Genomic DNA, 16,165 nt, shown 5'->3' with positions numbered 1-16,165 from the left:
CCACTCGAATACTGTTTCAGATATTAGCAAGAATGCACAGACAAGGATTCCTAAATTCTGTCATAGATTGGTCCACATCTCAGAAGAGCAATTGCCTCATGGACCATTTCATTTCTCATTCACTAGTACATGGATCACCTTCCATCCCAACCATGATAGGGTAACATCCCCATAGCAGCCATAATTGATTCTGCATAAAATTAAATGAGTAAAGTATTTATTGTATTTTTTTCTTTCAATGTGATTTAGTAGTAGAAACTAGCTGGAAAGGTAGCCCTGTGGGAATAGCCAACTGTTATAGTTCATGGATCTAAACTTGAAAAATTCTGATTCAGGTGGTCTCAGAAAGGTGACTGATTTAGCAGTACACTATGCCCAACATCGAATAACTATTATTTACACATATCAGCTGCAAATGCTAAGTATTATTTTACTTTTTTTCTCCCGAGGTTAACAGATTCTTTGAACTGCGAGAATGATGCATATACTAGTCTTAACAGACTAGATGAACATAAAACTCTTGCAGATCCATTGTGGCCAGGTATTATTGAGATTTTTTTTTTTTAAGTGGGTTCAGGCCACCAGAATTTCAAGAAAATATGAACCAATATTCAATTTTTCTTGTATTCTGGCAAAATATATAGTCACAAATAGCACTATTTCTCATACACTACCTTCATTTTATGACATTCATGTTCCATTTGGTTTAATTAAATAGGTTCCAATTTATCTACTATTTTGTTATGTAGAGCTCTAATTTAATTCAGATATATCAGTTTTTGATAATCCATTTTAATTTCCATAGAAAAAAGAGCTATGTAACACACCTTTAATAATGGCAGCATTTTTATACTTGTAACCAACTTTGCTAGTTACCTGAAATGTTCATAAACTCATCCATTTTGTTAAATGTTGACAATATCCTTTTGTTTATCAGCAACGATATTTACATTTTAGGCAGCTTCTCACTGACTTGTATGTTTATTTCAATTGTTTATGGCAATCACCAAAGGTAACATTCATAGAGCAAATATTGGGACATTGGTAACACTATTGAGATGAAAACCTGCATGGTATATTTAAAATAATCTTCTGTGTTATTAAATGTAATTGGTTTCATATCTTCTACTCTTTTGGATTAAATTTACTACTCCAACTTCCACATTTGTTGGGATATGAGCATGAAAAATTCTCTCTAGTTCATTCACACTATAGTTTATTAAGTGGACAACTGTTTTCCAGGTCATCTCTTTCTCTATATAAAAAAAATTTTTCTTTAGAATGACAGAGTGACATCATCATGTCATCTGCATTGCCCCTCCCCCCAGCCTCAGCAAAGGCAGAAGTGGAAGTGGCATACATGATTCAGGGCAGGATGGGAACCCTTCACCATTGGGGCTGGGGCAATTTCCCCCTTCTCCCCCAGGAGTGAAACTGGGACTGGGCAGGGAGGCAGAGCCACAGGGGCTCCAGCAGGCAGGGGTCCCAGCCCAGCCCAGCCATTCTCATAGCACCTCCTTGGGGGCACCCAGGGCTCCCCACTGGCCCATGGCTCCCCTGCAGGAGGATTGGGGGCAGCAGTGGCTTCTTGCTGCACCCTGGAGCCCGAGCAAGAAGTGGCTCCAGCTCCCCGCTCCACCGCCTGCTGCTGAGCTCCAACTTTCTGATGATCCAGGGTCACCCTCACAGTGGTGGGGACCTGGGGGTAGAAAAGGGGCCTTCCTCCAGGGAGGGACTGCCCCCTATGGGGAGTCTAGCTGGAGGGGTGCCTTTTACTGTGGAGGGTGGAGGAGCAGGGCGGTGGTAATTTCCCATTGGCCAAGGGGGGGGAGGTGGGTTGGTGCACGTAGCAGCCATGGGGTGGGGGGAGGGATAGCGAGCAGGGGATGCAGCTCCCTAGTCTATTTTAATATAAAATCCATTTTTTAATACAATATATGGTTCAAGTCAGTAGTTTCACCATATACAAAATAAACATACATATACTGAAACATAATTTTCCTGCACTCATTAATGGAATTTATAATGCACCAAGGCCAGAATGGCTGTCTCCCCTCCACATTCAGCTGCTTTGCAGTGTGATACTGCTTCCCTTTAAACCATTTATAACTGCGGTTAAATACTAGGCTGACCTGACTTTTATGTGCATATAATTCTCTACAATTAAGTCAGCTGATCTCCAATTTCCTTTTATTTTGTCTTCCACTACATTAGTGATCAGAATTCAGACATTTGGAATTATTTTAAAAGTATTTTGATGTCAAACTGATTTCCACAAGACCTGATTATAGTTTGTAATCTGAGCTACTCCTGATGCATTTGTCCCAGACAGAATTAGAGATTGTGGGCATGACATCTGATCCATCTGTACTGTAAGTTGTCCCAATGTACTAAATACAACCCAGGATGGGGGATGGGGTTAGGGTTCACTGTGGAAGGAACAAAATCTTTACAAAGAGCTGAGGAGCAAGGTTTTAACTAAGCCTAACATGAACAACACCCTAGTTCACATATACTATAGCATCCACAAAAGGTGATGCCATCATTTTAATTATACACATATGAAAAGCACTGTACAAGATGAGGTTACTCACCTGTTCACTGACTGATGTTCTTCGAGATGAGTGTCCCCATTGATGCTCCACATTAAGTCAGTGCACCACTGCCAAGCCTTCAATCAGTCTTCAGAGCAGTGTCCCTGGGGCTGCACATGTGCATCTGCAGCCACACACTCTTAATTTGCAGGCATTGCGCATGCATGAGCCCCCCCACAACCTTTAGTTCCTTCTCTGCCCTGGAATGAAACCCCTTAAGGAGGCCAGAATTCCGAAGGAGAAAGAAGGAAGGGAGGGTAGTGAAGCACCCACGGGGACACTCATCTCAAAGAACGTCAGTTACTGCACAGTTGAGTAACCTCCTCTTTGAGAGAGAGAGATCACCACGGGCACTCCACATTAGCTGACTACAAAGCTATATCCGCTTAAGGAGGTAGGGACTTCAGATCTGGCATGAATGCAGTAGACAGGACTGCCTTGGAGAATTTTAGGTTGGATAAGGGTCCTTAAGTAAGTGCATAGTGCTTTGTAAAAGTGTGGTCTGATGACCATGTAGCAGCTGAGCAAATATCCATTATGGGAACTTTACAGATGAATGCAATTGAGGTGGACATGGCTCTAGTGGAATGTGCTCGTACGTTGTTAGGAATATTCTCCGACAGGGAATAACAAAGTCTAATACAGTCCGAAATCCAATGGGAGAGACTTTGAGATGAAATGGGTTGACACTTACTGTGATTTGCTATAGATACAAACATTCTCAGAGAGGACCTAAATGGTCTAGTGCATTGTAGATAAAAGGAAAGTGCTCTGCGTAAGTCAAGCATGTGCATCTGAGATTTGAATGAATTCAAATGGGGCTTGGGAAAGAAGGTAGGAAGATGTATGGTCTGATTGAGGTGGAAGGGTGACCTTAGGAAGGAACTTGGGGTGGGTATGTAAGGTGACCTTATCTTAGAAAAAGGTGGTGTACAGCAGGAAGAGGGTCTGCCATCAAAGCTGCAGTTTCTCTCACCTGTTTAGCCGACATAATGGCTATGAGAAAAGCAATTTTCATAGATAAATGCAAAAGAGAAATAGTATCCATTGATTCAAATGGAAGTCGAGTAGGAGCATTCAAAATGAGGTGCAAGTCCCAAGGGTCCATTGGTGAATTCACCTCTGGGTACAGTGCTTGTAGTCCTTTCAGGAACTTCTTAGTGAGCGGATATGCAAATATCAATGAGTCATCTATCTTGAGGTCAAAGTTTGCTATAGCAGCAAGGTGAACCTTGATGGAACTTATGGCAAGGCCCACTTGCTTAAGGATGAAGGGTAAGGAAGATGTGGAGGAGCTGACCTGATGGTCTGAGCACCATATCAAGAATCTGTTCCATTTTTAATGGTAAGTCTTACGAGTACTCTGCACCCTACTGTATAACAGAACTCTTTACACCTGTTGTGAACACTTGTGCAGAAAACCATACAGGAGACAAGCTTTCAAGTGCAGCACGTGGAGGTTGGGATGATAGGTCTGGATTCCATGCTGGAAAAGATCTGGAGTGTATGGAAGAGAGATTGGTGGTGTGTGGGACATCCTGATCAGAAAGGGAAACCAAGGTTGTTGCGGCCACGATGGCGCTGAGGATTAGGTGTGCTTTGTCTCTCCTTGCCTTGTGTACAAGCTTGTTTAAAAGAAGTATGGGGGAGAAAGCACAAAGGAGATGGGATGATCAATTGATTAGAAAGCATCTCCCATGGAACCCTTCCCCATGCCAGCTCTTGGACAGAATTGGTGACACTTTTTGTTGGATTGGGTGGTGAATATAGGTCTATGGCAGGGTGACCCCATTGATGAAAAATCTATGACAGGATGTCTGGGTTCAATTGACACTCATTTTTGGTGGGAAAGGCCCTTCTGAGGGTGTCAGCAGTCATACTGAGGTTCCCTGGAAGGTGTAGGGCAGTGATATTCATGCCGTATTTTAGGTACCAGTTCCAAAGGGATTGATTCTGTGCAGAGGGCATGAGATTGGGCTCCACCTTGGCAATTTATATAAAACACTGCTGCGACATTGTCTATATAGAGTCTTACATGATGAATGGAAGAAATGTCTCGCATAGATATCTTAATGCATGAAGTTCGAGGACAATTATGTGAAGGTTCTTGTCTTTGCTGGACCACAACCCCTGAGCCAGGTGATGTCACAGATGTACACCTCATCCTGCAAGGGAGTCCATCTGTCATCACAGAAATGGACAGCTCTGACACAAAGGATGGTACTCTGGAGCAAAGGTTCTGTGGTATTGTCCACCATTGAAGGGACTTATTTACTGGTAGTGGAATCGAGAGGGATTTGATTAATGAATGTATGTTGGGCTTGTAGACTCTCCTGAGCCAGCACTGTAGACACCTCATATGGAGATGAGTGTTGTTGACAGTGAAGTTGCACACTGCCATGTGGTCCAAGAGCTCAAGGGAATTGTGTGCTGTTGCTCTGTGAGTGGACTGTACTGCTTTTCCCAAGGTCACTATTTTGTTGAAACAGTCTATGGGAAATGAAGCAATGGCACGTGTGGAATTGAGGCAGGCCCTTATGAATTGAATCTTTCGAGAAGGAATGAAGGTTGATTTGGTTTAGTTTATTTGCAGGCCTACATGTTGGAATACATGCCTTGTGACTGACAATGAGAGAAAGAGTCGGTTTCTGAGCATGTGTTGAGAAGGCAGTCGTCCAGGTAAGGAAATATGATGACACTTTGTTTTTGCAGGTATGCTGTGACAAGTGAAAGAACCTTTGAAAAGACTCTTGGAGCCACAGAAAGGCCAAATGGTAGGACTGATAGTGCTATGTACCCAAAACGAATTGGCAAAAACGTCTATGAGCTGGATGGATGGAAATATTAAAATATGCATCTTGCAAATCGAGAGATGAAAATCAGTTACCCTGTTCCAATGCCAGTAGAATGGTAGCAAAGCGTCACCATCTTGAACTTCTGTTTTTTAATTAATTTGTTTCGTGCTCACAAATCTAAGATAGGTCACCATCCTCCTGACTTCTTCTCCATGAGGAAATAAGGTGAATGAAAACCTTTCCCCCTAAATTGTGGCGGGACTATTTCAATTGCCCTTAGGTGAAGGAGATGTTTCACTTCCTGCTGGAGAAGATTTTCATGAGAGTAGTTCCTGAAGAGGGACTGGAAAGGGGGTTGTGAATGGGATATAGACATAAAGAGAATAGTATAACCTTGTTCAATTATCTGGAGCACTCATCTATCAGAGGTTATACATCACCAGTTGTTAAAAAATGGAAGTAGATGGTGCTGAAAAATCTTAAATGGAGAGGTTGGCATTGGAATAGGTGAGAGACTTTCTTGACCTTCAACAAGCTGTTCAAATTTGCTTGCTGGTTTGTTGACACTGTTGCAAATTACTAGGGAGCAGGAGGCAGCATTGATTTCTGTCTCTACCACAGTTTTGCTGATGTTGGAGGACACTTCAATCTACCTAATCACTTTTTAAAAAATCTCCAGGTGGCTGTCTTGTCACAAACCAATTCTACAAACCAAATCCATAGAGAGGAGTTGGAATTACAATTCATCCACAAATTCAATTCTCACACTGATAACCTCCTCAATCGAGATAACAGATGACTGGGACATTATCAACCTAATATTCAGTGAAGGTGCCAACAGCTCTTTGTCTGTGTAGATTCTTGTATTAGTACCCTTCCTATCTAATTGCTATCCTATGATCCTTATCTGCTTCTTTTAACTATCCAGTCTTTAGGTGCTCATAGGTTACCAGTTCTGCCTACTTGTTTTTCCCTTTGATATTTTCATACCCTGTGCTCGTTTCCTGCCCCCTTCCTTTTTTTTCCCTTCCAACCTCTCCCTTTCTTCCCTATTTACTTTGGGTCTCCACATCCTAAACTCAAAACTCTGGTCATCTAAAGAAGTGGGCTGTGCCCACCAAAGCTCATGATACCATTTACATGTTTTGTTAGTCTATTGGCCATGAAAAGCTTCTGTCCATCAAATGGGAGATCTTCAATGGTGGATTGAAGTTCCCTGCAGAAAGAAGCATAGTTGAACCAGGAGGCTCTCCTCATTACCACCACAGTCACTGTAGACCATGCTACTGTGTCGGCTGCATCTAGGGCGGCTTGTACTGCTGTCCTGGGGATTGTATGGCCCTTTGTGATTACAGCCCTGTATTATTGTTTGTTTGCCTCAGGAATACATCAAAAAAAGTAATTACATTTGATATAATTCCTGTAGCTGTGTTTACTTTAATAGAGCAGTGTAGTTCACCACTTGGAATTGTAATGTTGAGGACATACATATTTTGTGTTTGAACAAATCGAACTGCTTGTTGTCATGATCTGATGGTGTGGATCTGAAATGCTGACACTTGTTCTTTTGATGTGTAGCTTCTACCCCAATGAATTGGGTACAGAGTGAGTAAAAAGAAACTCAGAGCCCTTGCATGGAATATAATATTTTTTGTCAGCTCTCTTGCAAGTAGGCATTGCTTTTACCAGAGTTTGCCAAATTGTCTTTGACAGTTCCATAATTCCTGGATTGATAGGCAGTGCTTCATTAGAAGATGTCACAAAATGGAGAACGTCTGTCAACTTGTATTGGTTTTTAGTGACCTTTTGGAGGGGAATGCTCAATTCTGTAGACACTCATTTTAAGAGATCTTTGAAACGTGCAAAATAATCTGCAGTAGTCAGAGGTGGGGGTATAACTGTTTTGTCCGGTCATGACAATTCATTTGGGTCCAGTGAAGTGTCAGGTGATGAATCGGAGTGGTCACCTTCTAGGGCTTGCTGTCACACAGCAGATGGGGATTACGGTGGCAGGGAACGTTGTGGTACACGGTGGTGTTTCTGAGTGTAGTGGTGTCTGTGTCAAGATTGCCTGGGGCTCCAGTATTGCCATTGTGGGTGTGGCATGGGGGGCAGCATCCATTACCGTGCCAGGGTGGCATGCTTCTATGCCTGGAATGTGGAACAGTGCTTAAAACATGGTAAGATGGGCATGGCGCCAGCTATCTGAGCGAAGGGAAGGGGTTAATTGGGAGAAAAAACTTTTTTTTTAACCCCTATAAACTGAACTGCTAAGCAGCTAACTGGGGAATAAAAACAGGTTCAATGGGAAATTACCTCGTTCCGCATTTTAGATAAGGAACACTGCTGAGCTCCGTCTCTGGCTGAAGGAGGTAGAGAAAGAATGAAGAGAGAGGAGAGCTTACACATGCAGGATGCCTGCAAACTAGCAGCGCATGGCTGCATATGTGCGCATGCGCGGCCCCAGGGACACTGCTCTAAAGACTCCGATTGCAGGCTTGGCAATCCCACCATGGGGACATCTCTCAAAAAAGAAATCATAAGTTTAAGGCAGTTCCTCTCATAGTTGCAGACTCAAAAATGAAAAAGGAAAAGAGAGAATGGACAAGATGTTAATGAATAGAGCATGGATTTACTGAAAACTCCGAGTCATAAACCTGGTGGTTTGCCAGAGGCAGGGCCCAAATTATTTTTCTATACTATACATAAATACAGACCAGGAGAACTTAATTCCAAAAGAACATGTCTCTGTCATTTTCTTTACCCTAGGCCAGGTGACTTGTTCCTTCCCTACCACTCCAGCATTTCCCAATATCTGAACTGACTCTTTTTGAGGAAGCTTCTCATGTCACTGACCGGTAAAAGGCACTGATGAGATTGTGCCAGACAAGCAGGTAAATAACTGACACATACATGAAATGGGTTTAAATGAAAGGCCGCAATTTTATTAATTATACCTTGGGGTATAATCACCTGTCCCAGCTCTCACAAAACAGGCAGGACATTTATTGTGAACCAGAGTAACTTGGGGTAGACCCTCTTCTTATCCCACGTAAGGGGAGGCAGACAGTCAGAGGCCACGAAGCTGGGGACTGGGTGCAGAATTTCAATCCATGAAGACTTCAAGCTCCTCTGCTTCCCACCCATTAAGTGTACTAGATCTAGCTACACAATCCCAGTCTCACCTCTTGGAGCTGTCCCTTTTAGCATTTCCCCTTCTGGACAACCACTGCAAGTAGCAAGTTAGCTATCATATCAGCATTATGGGAGCCTCAATTCCTATTGCTTCCAACCCTTCTGTGCTACTAGGAAGCTGCGAGAAAAGCGACCTCCCGCCCCACCAGGTTACATGCCAATGTGGCTGAATGAGAACATTTTCTAAACAGAAGACTGAGTAGACCTACAGCAACATGAATGGTACAGCTCATGATCTACAAGTAACAGGAGGAAAGGTGAGGCAAGCTAACTGGAGATTAAATGGGTATATCCACACTGGAAAAAGCAAAACAAAACATAGCTGCGAGTTTCAGAGCCTGGGTCAACTGACACCGTCTTTTGGGAGTAAAAATAGCAATGCAGATATTCAAGGCTTGGGCTAGAGCCTGAGCTATGAGACCTTCTCCCTCACAGGGTTATAGAACCTGGGCCTGAATGTCAACATCCTCAATTTTTAATCTCATAGCCTGCATCCCACAAGTACAAGTCAATTGACCGGGACGTTGAGACTTGGTTCTACAGGCATCTTTAGGACATCTACACTGGCATTAAAAAAACCCAACAAAACAGATGCAGCTGGTCTGGGTCAACTGACACAAGCTTGCAGGACTACAAAATTGCACTGTAGATATTCAGGCTTGCAGTGCAGCTTGGACTCAGACTCCATAAGAAGCGATCTCAAAGCCTAGCCTCCAGCACAAGCTTGCCTATTTACACCAAGCCCAAGCCAGCGAAGTCAGGCTCTTAGACTCAGCACTGTGGATTTTTATTACAACGTAGACATAACCAAAAGAGGTTTATGCAAAGCCATGCCTTAGGCACTGGGGCTGGCGAGTGAGGGAATTCACACAGCAGCCAATCAGATAACTCCATTTCCCTTTACCTAGCCAATGCCTAAGCAGAGAACCTTTTGGAGAACAAAGGCTGCAGCTACAGCTTCCTACTGCATGTACAATTGGACTTCTCTGATGCCTTTTTTGTCTAGTCAAAGGTCTTCTCCCACTAAAGGCAATGAGAGTGCACTGTCTCCATTTTTTTCTACCTCTTTTATACCACTCTTTGGTTTTCACTTCTAATTCCTCTCTCATTTCTTTCTCTCCCTTGCTCAATATGATCCTCTTCTACCTAATTTAAACTTTTGTCCCCCTCATACCTTTCCTGCTCATTATCTCATTCTAGTCCTTTTACAGTGCTAGCTAGTCTACTGAAATAACTGTCAAGAAATATAATAGCGTACTTTTTTATATGTGTGTCATAACAAGGTCTCATTCCAGACAGAAGCAGAATTATTTTCTAAAAGTAATTTACTCAAATTATTCCATTATTTTAAGAGACGCCATCCTGTACAACATTCAAAGAATTTCAGAAACTGAAAAACCCTACTTAAGTGTTACCATTTGTGGAAATTTTCACAAATCAAATAACTAATCTGTTACCAGAGATATTCTTCAGAAATGAGTCAGTCAACTAAGTTAATTTGTTTATACAGTTGATCTTAACATTCATTAGCAAAGATAAATGCATTCCTATTTCAAGTGAAATAAAAGATACTACAAAATGAATGGCAATGATGCTTTTAAAAGTTTTAAAAGCTACAAGTAATTTTTAATCAATGTAAAGTAATGCAGCAACATTTGTTTTTCAAAACCACATAATCTATTGTCAAAACAATAGTGGACCGCATGAGTCTGCCAGAAGGTCTCTTGATTTAAAGAGATTAAATGATATTATGTAGTCTATTCCCTGTAGAAACTGTTCTGGATTTTTAAACACGACTAATATTGTGCACATAGTGGGTACCAGTGACCTCTGCTGGAGTTACGAGGGAGCTCCTTACAATAATATTAAAGCGAACATTCTACTTAAACCCCTCTTTTCATTCCTTCGCAACTAACCAAAAAGATTGTCTTTCAAATGAAAATTTTTTGGATTCAACTATGAATATTTCTGGAAAATGTGAACAGAATTGTTAAGATTTTTTGTAAGGTTATGCAAATAGCAAGTTTAGAAAATAACTGAAAATATGCGGTTTATTGTTTTCTATAACAATTTAAATAAATACATTTAATCAAATGTTAGCTGGTCAAATACGCACCACATTATGCATGTACGCAGCTGTCCACTTCAGGACTTTCCATGAGCATTTTCTTATTTGAGAAATTATTTAATAAGAGCTCAATTCTGCACCCGACATAGAGAGATTTTGCAGTTTACTTCAACGGAAGCAGAAATAGGCCTATTATTTAAACAGAACTATTTTTTTTCAGAAAGTGTGTTTCTGGTATATGTTAAAGGGCACATATGCCCTTTAGCATCTTCTGTTAGCTACAGGTTGCCCTTCAGCATCCTGCCTCATTTTCCCCTCTATTTGGGAACTGAGATAGTTGCAGATACTCAAAACATTCTTCTTTTGGGGTCCAATTTATTAAGCCCAGCATAGAGTCTTTTAAAACAGAAATCAAATCTGCTATCTTCACTCAGTCTCAAGCTGGGCACAGTCCCTCCTCCCTTGAAGTCTGTTTGCCTGCAGACTCAGCACTTTGTAGCTGCAATTAGGTCTTCATTGCAAGTCTCCTACTCCACTGAGATGTTCACTTCTCTTCCCTCAACTCAGTACTTTGAAAGAGCCTTCTATTTTTTGCAATGTCTACAGTCACTGACCAACACCCAGCAACTGCTGTCTTCCCTTTATGGGCAGGTATTTGAGCCTCATCAATCACAAGCATCCTAGACCCAGCTCCCTCTTAAAGGGTCCAGTCATGCTGTGACAGTCTTGTTGTAGCTTTGTCTCTCTTTAAAAATCTATTCACTTTATAAATGCTGGGGTTTCTTCCCCCCACGTTCCTAATCTCTTACACTTCATCTGAAAGAGAATTAATACAATCTATATACAATGCAATGAACTGTTGACTTGTGTACATGTAAACTATGCTCTAATCTAATGCTTTATGACAACAAAAAAGTACTGTTTTAATTAATGATGTTTCCTCAGAATAGAGCCATGTCAGGTTCCAGGATATAAGATCTATTTAGCAAGTGCAAAGTTAATTTATTATATCTTAAAAGTATGGATAGTTTATGCCTCCCATGGAAAATCATAATAGGATAATTTTTTAAAAATATGTAAATATTTTAGTAATAATCAATATTAAAAGTCTGCAGTTTCATTGAAGAAGTGAGCAAATGAAACATTAAAATAGATTAAAATGTTATTGCCTCATAAAATTACACTCCATAGCTTATTGGACAGATGTGACTTTTAAGACCTTTTTATTATGCCCTGTTTATTTTTTATTAGTATTGTCAGAAAAAAGGAATAGGTTTTCCAATAAATGCATAATGAAAGAAATAAACCCAAGAGTAATTTTACAAACAAATACACTCCTTGCGGTGATATCATAATGACTGCTAAAAGAACTATTATCTAGTGTTTAAAACATATCCAAGGCATCCACCTCTTGTGTAACTTACAAATGCCTTACTTCCTCATATTAATACAATGTATGCATTAAAATGCAATTATGAATAAGGCAGAAATCCTATTGTGACATCACTAAATGTAATAAAAACAGTGCACAAGTGAACTTAACAAAAGGAAAAGTTTATTACACAAATATGAAAATGAATTTGTTGGTGACCTTCCAAACATATTTATATAGGGCACTTTGTACAATTAAGCCTTCCTTCTGCCATATCGTGGATTTCTCTTAAATCCTTCTAAAGGAGTTTGAAGTTCTGTATTAAACATCCCAAGGTATAAAATATCAGTCCTATGTACACGGGGAGAAATTTTACTTTGATTTTATGTTAAATTATACATTTTGGGAAAATACTCTTGTTCAAATATGTTGAAATAACTTGTTCCTTTAAGTGTGGAGCTATTAAACAGCAAGACTGTCGATTACATATTCAGCATTCATTAGATTCACTGATTTTCTAAGTGAAAAAATTCAGCAATAGATGTTCCTTCAATCTTCATGGATTTCTGCAGCCTTCTCAGAGACACCAAACTCAGTGTTTGAGAAAACACTATGTTCAACTAGCATTTTAATATTTTGAAATGGTTCTTTTTTATACAACAGTTTGCCATCACCTAGCCTGCCCTCAAGATTTTATTTACATAAGACTAAGATATGGAAGCACTGAAATATACATAAGAATTCTATACAGAGAATTCTTTGTATTCCAAATGGGATGTCACAGAAAGGAGAATTGTGGAATATGTGGTTTCCATCAGGTAAAATCCATCCTGTTTTTTCAAAACGGAAGAGTATTCTGCCTGTCAAGCATATGTGGCTCAATTTAATAAAATTATGCTTTCTATTTAATATAGTTAATATAATGTATAGAATTAAGTACTTCCTGATTTTCAAAAGAAGCTGAACCCTTTATGCCCTTTAGACAGACAATTGGGGCTACTCCAGACCTCTGAGAATCAGGCACTTTATATGCAAACATAGTACATTTTAGTAACTAGCAATAAAGGTTGTACCTCTTGGCTACGTCTACACTGGCCCCTTTTCCGAAAGGGGCATGCTAATTTTCAACTTCAGAATAGGGAAATCCGCGGGGGATTTAAATATCCCCCGTGGGATTTAAATAAAGATGTCTGCCGCTTTTTTCCAGCTTGGGGAAAAGCCGGAAAAAAGCATCTAGACTGGCCCGATCCTCCGGAATAAAGCCCTATTCCGGAGGATCTCTTATTCCTACTTTGAAGTAGGAATAAGGAATAAAAGATCCTCTGGAATAGGGCTTTATTCCGGAGGATCGGGCCAGTCTAGACGCTTTTTTCCGGCTTTTCCCCAAGCCGGAAAAAAGCAGCGGACATCTTTATTTAAATCCCCCGCGGATTTCCCTGTTCTGAAGTTGAAAATTAGCATGCCCCTTTCGGAAAAGGGGCCAGTGTAGACGTAGCCCTCTAGTCTGGCAATATCCATGGTCTGGCATGATTTTAGTTAGCTGGATTTCCACTCATCATGGATGTGGCCAAGTTTGTTTACAGCCACCAGTCCTGGCTCTCAGTGTTCTGTGCTGATATATAGCTCCAATTAACCCCTAAGAGCACCTCTAAACTACGTTTTTTTTCCCAAAAGAGGATATGCAAATTCCACAGGAATTTGCATATCTTCCGATCTCACTTTCGAAAGAGGATCTTTCTAAAGTGAACGTAGTCTGGACGTAGTTTTTTGGGAAAAACCCCTTTTTCGGGAAAAAAACACCCACATAAGCCTTTTTAAAGGAAGAGCATTTTTCTCAAAAAAGATCTTCTTTCAAAAGTGAGATCGGAAGAAGATATGCAAATTCCCGCAGAATTTGCATATCCTCTTTCAAAAATTCTTCATAGTCTAAACATAGGCATAATGTCTTCTAAGAGCCCAGTAAGCAGTGGAAGTGTTGGTAATTCTGCTAGACAATATTGACTTCCCGTGGTTCGGCAGCAGTCAGGTCCTGAGTGCGCTTGACTAGAGGTTCAACCTATAATGCACTATGATTGAGAATTGCGGCATGCAAAACTTAGGAAATTCAGAAATATAAACTCTCTCAATGTTAAATCTACCTCATTGCACATCCTATCTATTTTATGATGTGCATCAACAAACTTCCTGTACTTAATTTTTGTTTGCTAGACAAAGATAAAAAAAGAAAAATCTAAAGGTTTTGGTCTGAAGAATCTGCCAATTTTGATTGTAGACAAATACAATATCAAAAGTAGACAATACAATATCAAACCACACAGCTACTTCAGATCCAGGATCCCAACATTCTTACATTGACTCTCATGTGAAGAGTATCACACCTTATTTCAATTTAGGCAGGCAGAATGTAGTTCCAAATGAGATCTGGATGGACTTTCACCTTTAAATATTCCAATAGATGTCAAGAGATCTTAATGAGTTCATCATTACCTTGGTTTTATTTCTCATCTGAAAGATAGTATGCTGACTGAAAAGGAAGAATGCCACTTGCTTAAACATCATTTCCTGAAGCACAAGGCTTGAAAACATGGAGTTAAATGTTTCTTCCTTAATTTTTTCCTGGATATTTGCTGGGTTGGTGAGAAAACGTGCTAGTGCTGCCCTCTAATATCTGATACTCCTTGTGTACCCCCCCCCACACAAAAAAAATTCTAGCAGGAAGAGCTTTTGCTAGCAGGAGGGGTGCACACCATGGTAATGCTCCTCCTCTCTCTGGAAATTAGGCTTGCTTTCTAACTTGATTTCTGTTCTTTAGCTCAGAACATGTCTGTATTACTCATAGCTAAAGGGAAGGATACTACAGTTCAGTTAATGCAACTGGGATATTTTCTTCAAGTAGTACTGCTCGCCTGTAATTCTGGCATCCATCGGATCTCTGAAGCTTTGTGTACACTTTAAACTACTGAATAGTATTTGAAACAGACCGGGCAGTGGCCTGAGCTCCCACTGAGACACTCATTATTAAAAATTAATCACAATCCTCATTTTGCTTAGTCTTATTTTACCCAAAGTAATGTCATTTCATAGATTTCATCTCAAGTTAATGCTCATTTGTGCTGTTCAGGTCATATATGAGTTTGTAACATCAGAATAGCACAAGTAGCTTGATTCATTTGATCATAAATGAGCAAAGGATTTAGGAATTGCATCAATCATTTTTCTTTATTCACTAATATGAAGATACTGTGAAAGTTAAAATACCTATATTTATATAAAATACTGATTACAATAAGGGTATTTCTTACAACAGCTCGCCAACCCACACATAAAGCCTATTTTTCCTCTCTCCCAGCTTTCATTGCTGCAATATTAACATTTAAACAAAAATATTAAGTAGATATCCATTCCCAATTTCTTACAATAAGTAATTGTGCATATATACTATATTATGGGCAGGTCTGGCAACCAGACTTTTTCAAATTACCCAATACGCTACCCATTATGTGACCCTGTTTTCAACTTTCTATAACTCTGCATAGCTTAAACCATTTAGGTTTAAATTTTGTGTGTCAGGTATCTGCATGACACTCATCAGCTCCTCTCCCCTGAGACCTCCCCTTTCCCAGGGAAAACTTCAGCCAAAATGGTTCAGCTGTTTTCAAGAAAAAGGTTAGGGAAAAATACATTGTTTTGCCCATGTTGGAAAATTCTAGTGTGTTTTTTCTTTGAAATGCTTTAGACTAGAGCCACTATGCTTTGAATAGGGACTTGAAATTTAGCTAATTTACTCTCCTCATGAAATACACCCAAATTTGACCAAATTATAAACCTCCAAAATATCTGTTTGCCCATGCTTAATAGAGACTTCTGATTTTAGCAGTTAAAATCTCCAGTGCATCCAGCCATCATGCAGCATGTTGCATCCCCTCCAAACTCATATGTATAACCAGCCTGCATATACGTCAGTGGTGGGAAACCTGCAGCCTGAATGCGGCCCATCGGGGTTCTTCTTGTGGCCTGTGAGACATTTTCTTTACAGTTGTCCATGTGCAGGATTGCCAGATTCCGCTGGTTTCCATGTATGTAGTTATTTTTGAACTATCAATTACTAGATGAGTACCCAGGCTTCTAAGCAAAAATGTTT

This window comes from Pelodiscus sinensis, chromosome 7 (genome assembly GCF_052426305.1).
Source record: "Pelodiscus sinensis isolate ZL-2025 chromosome 7, ASM5242630v1, whole genome shotgun sequence".
Classification (NCBI taxonomy): Eukaryota; Metazoa; Chordata; order Testudines; family Trionychidae; genus Pelodiscus; species Pelodiscus sinensis.
This window is presented reverse-complemented; position numbering follows the sequence as displayed.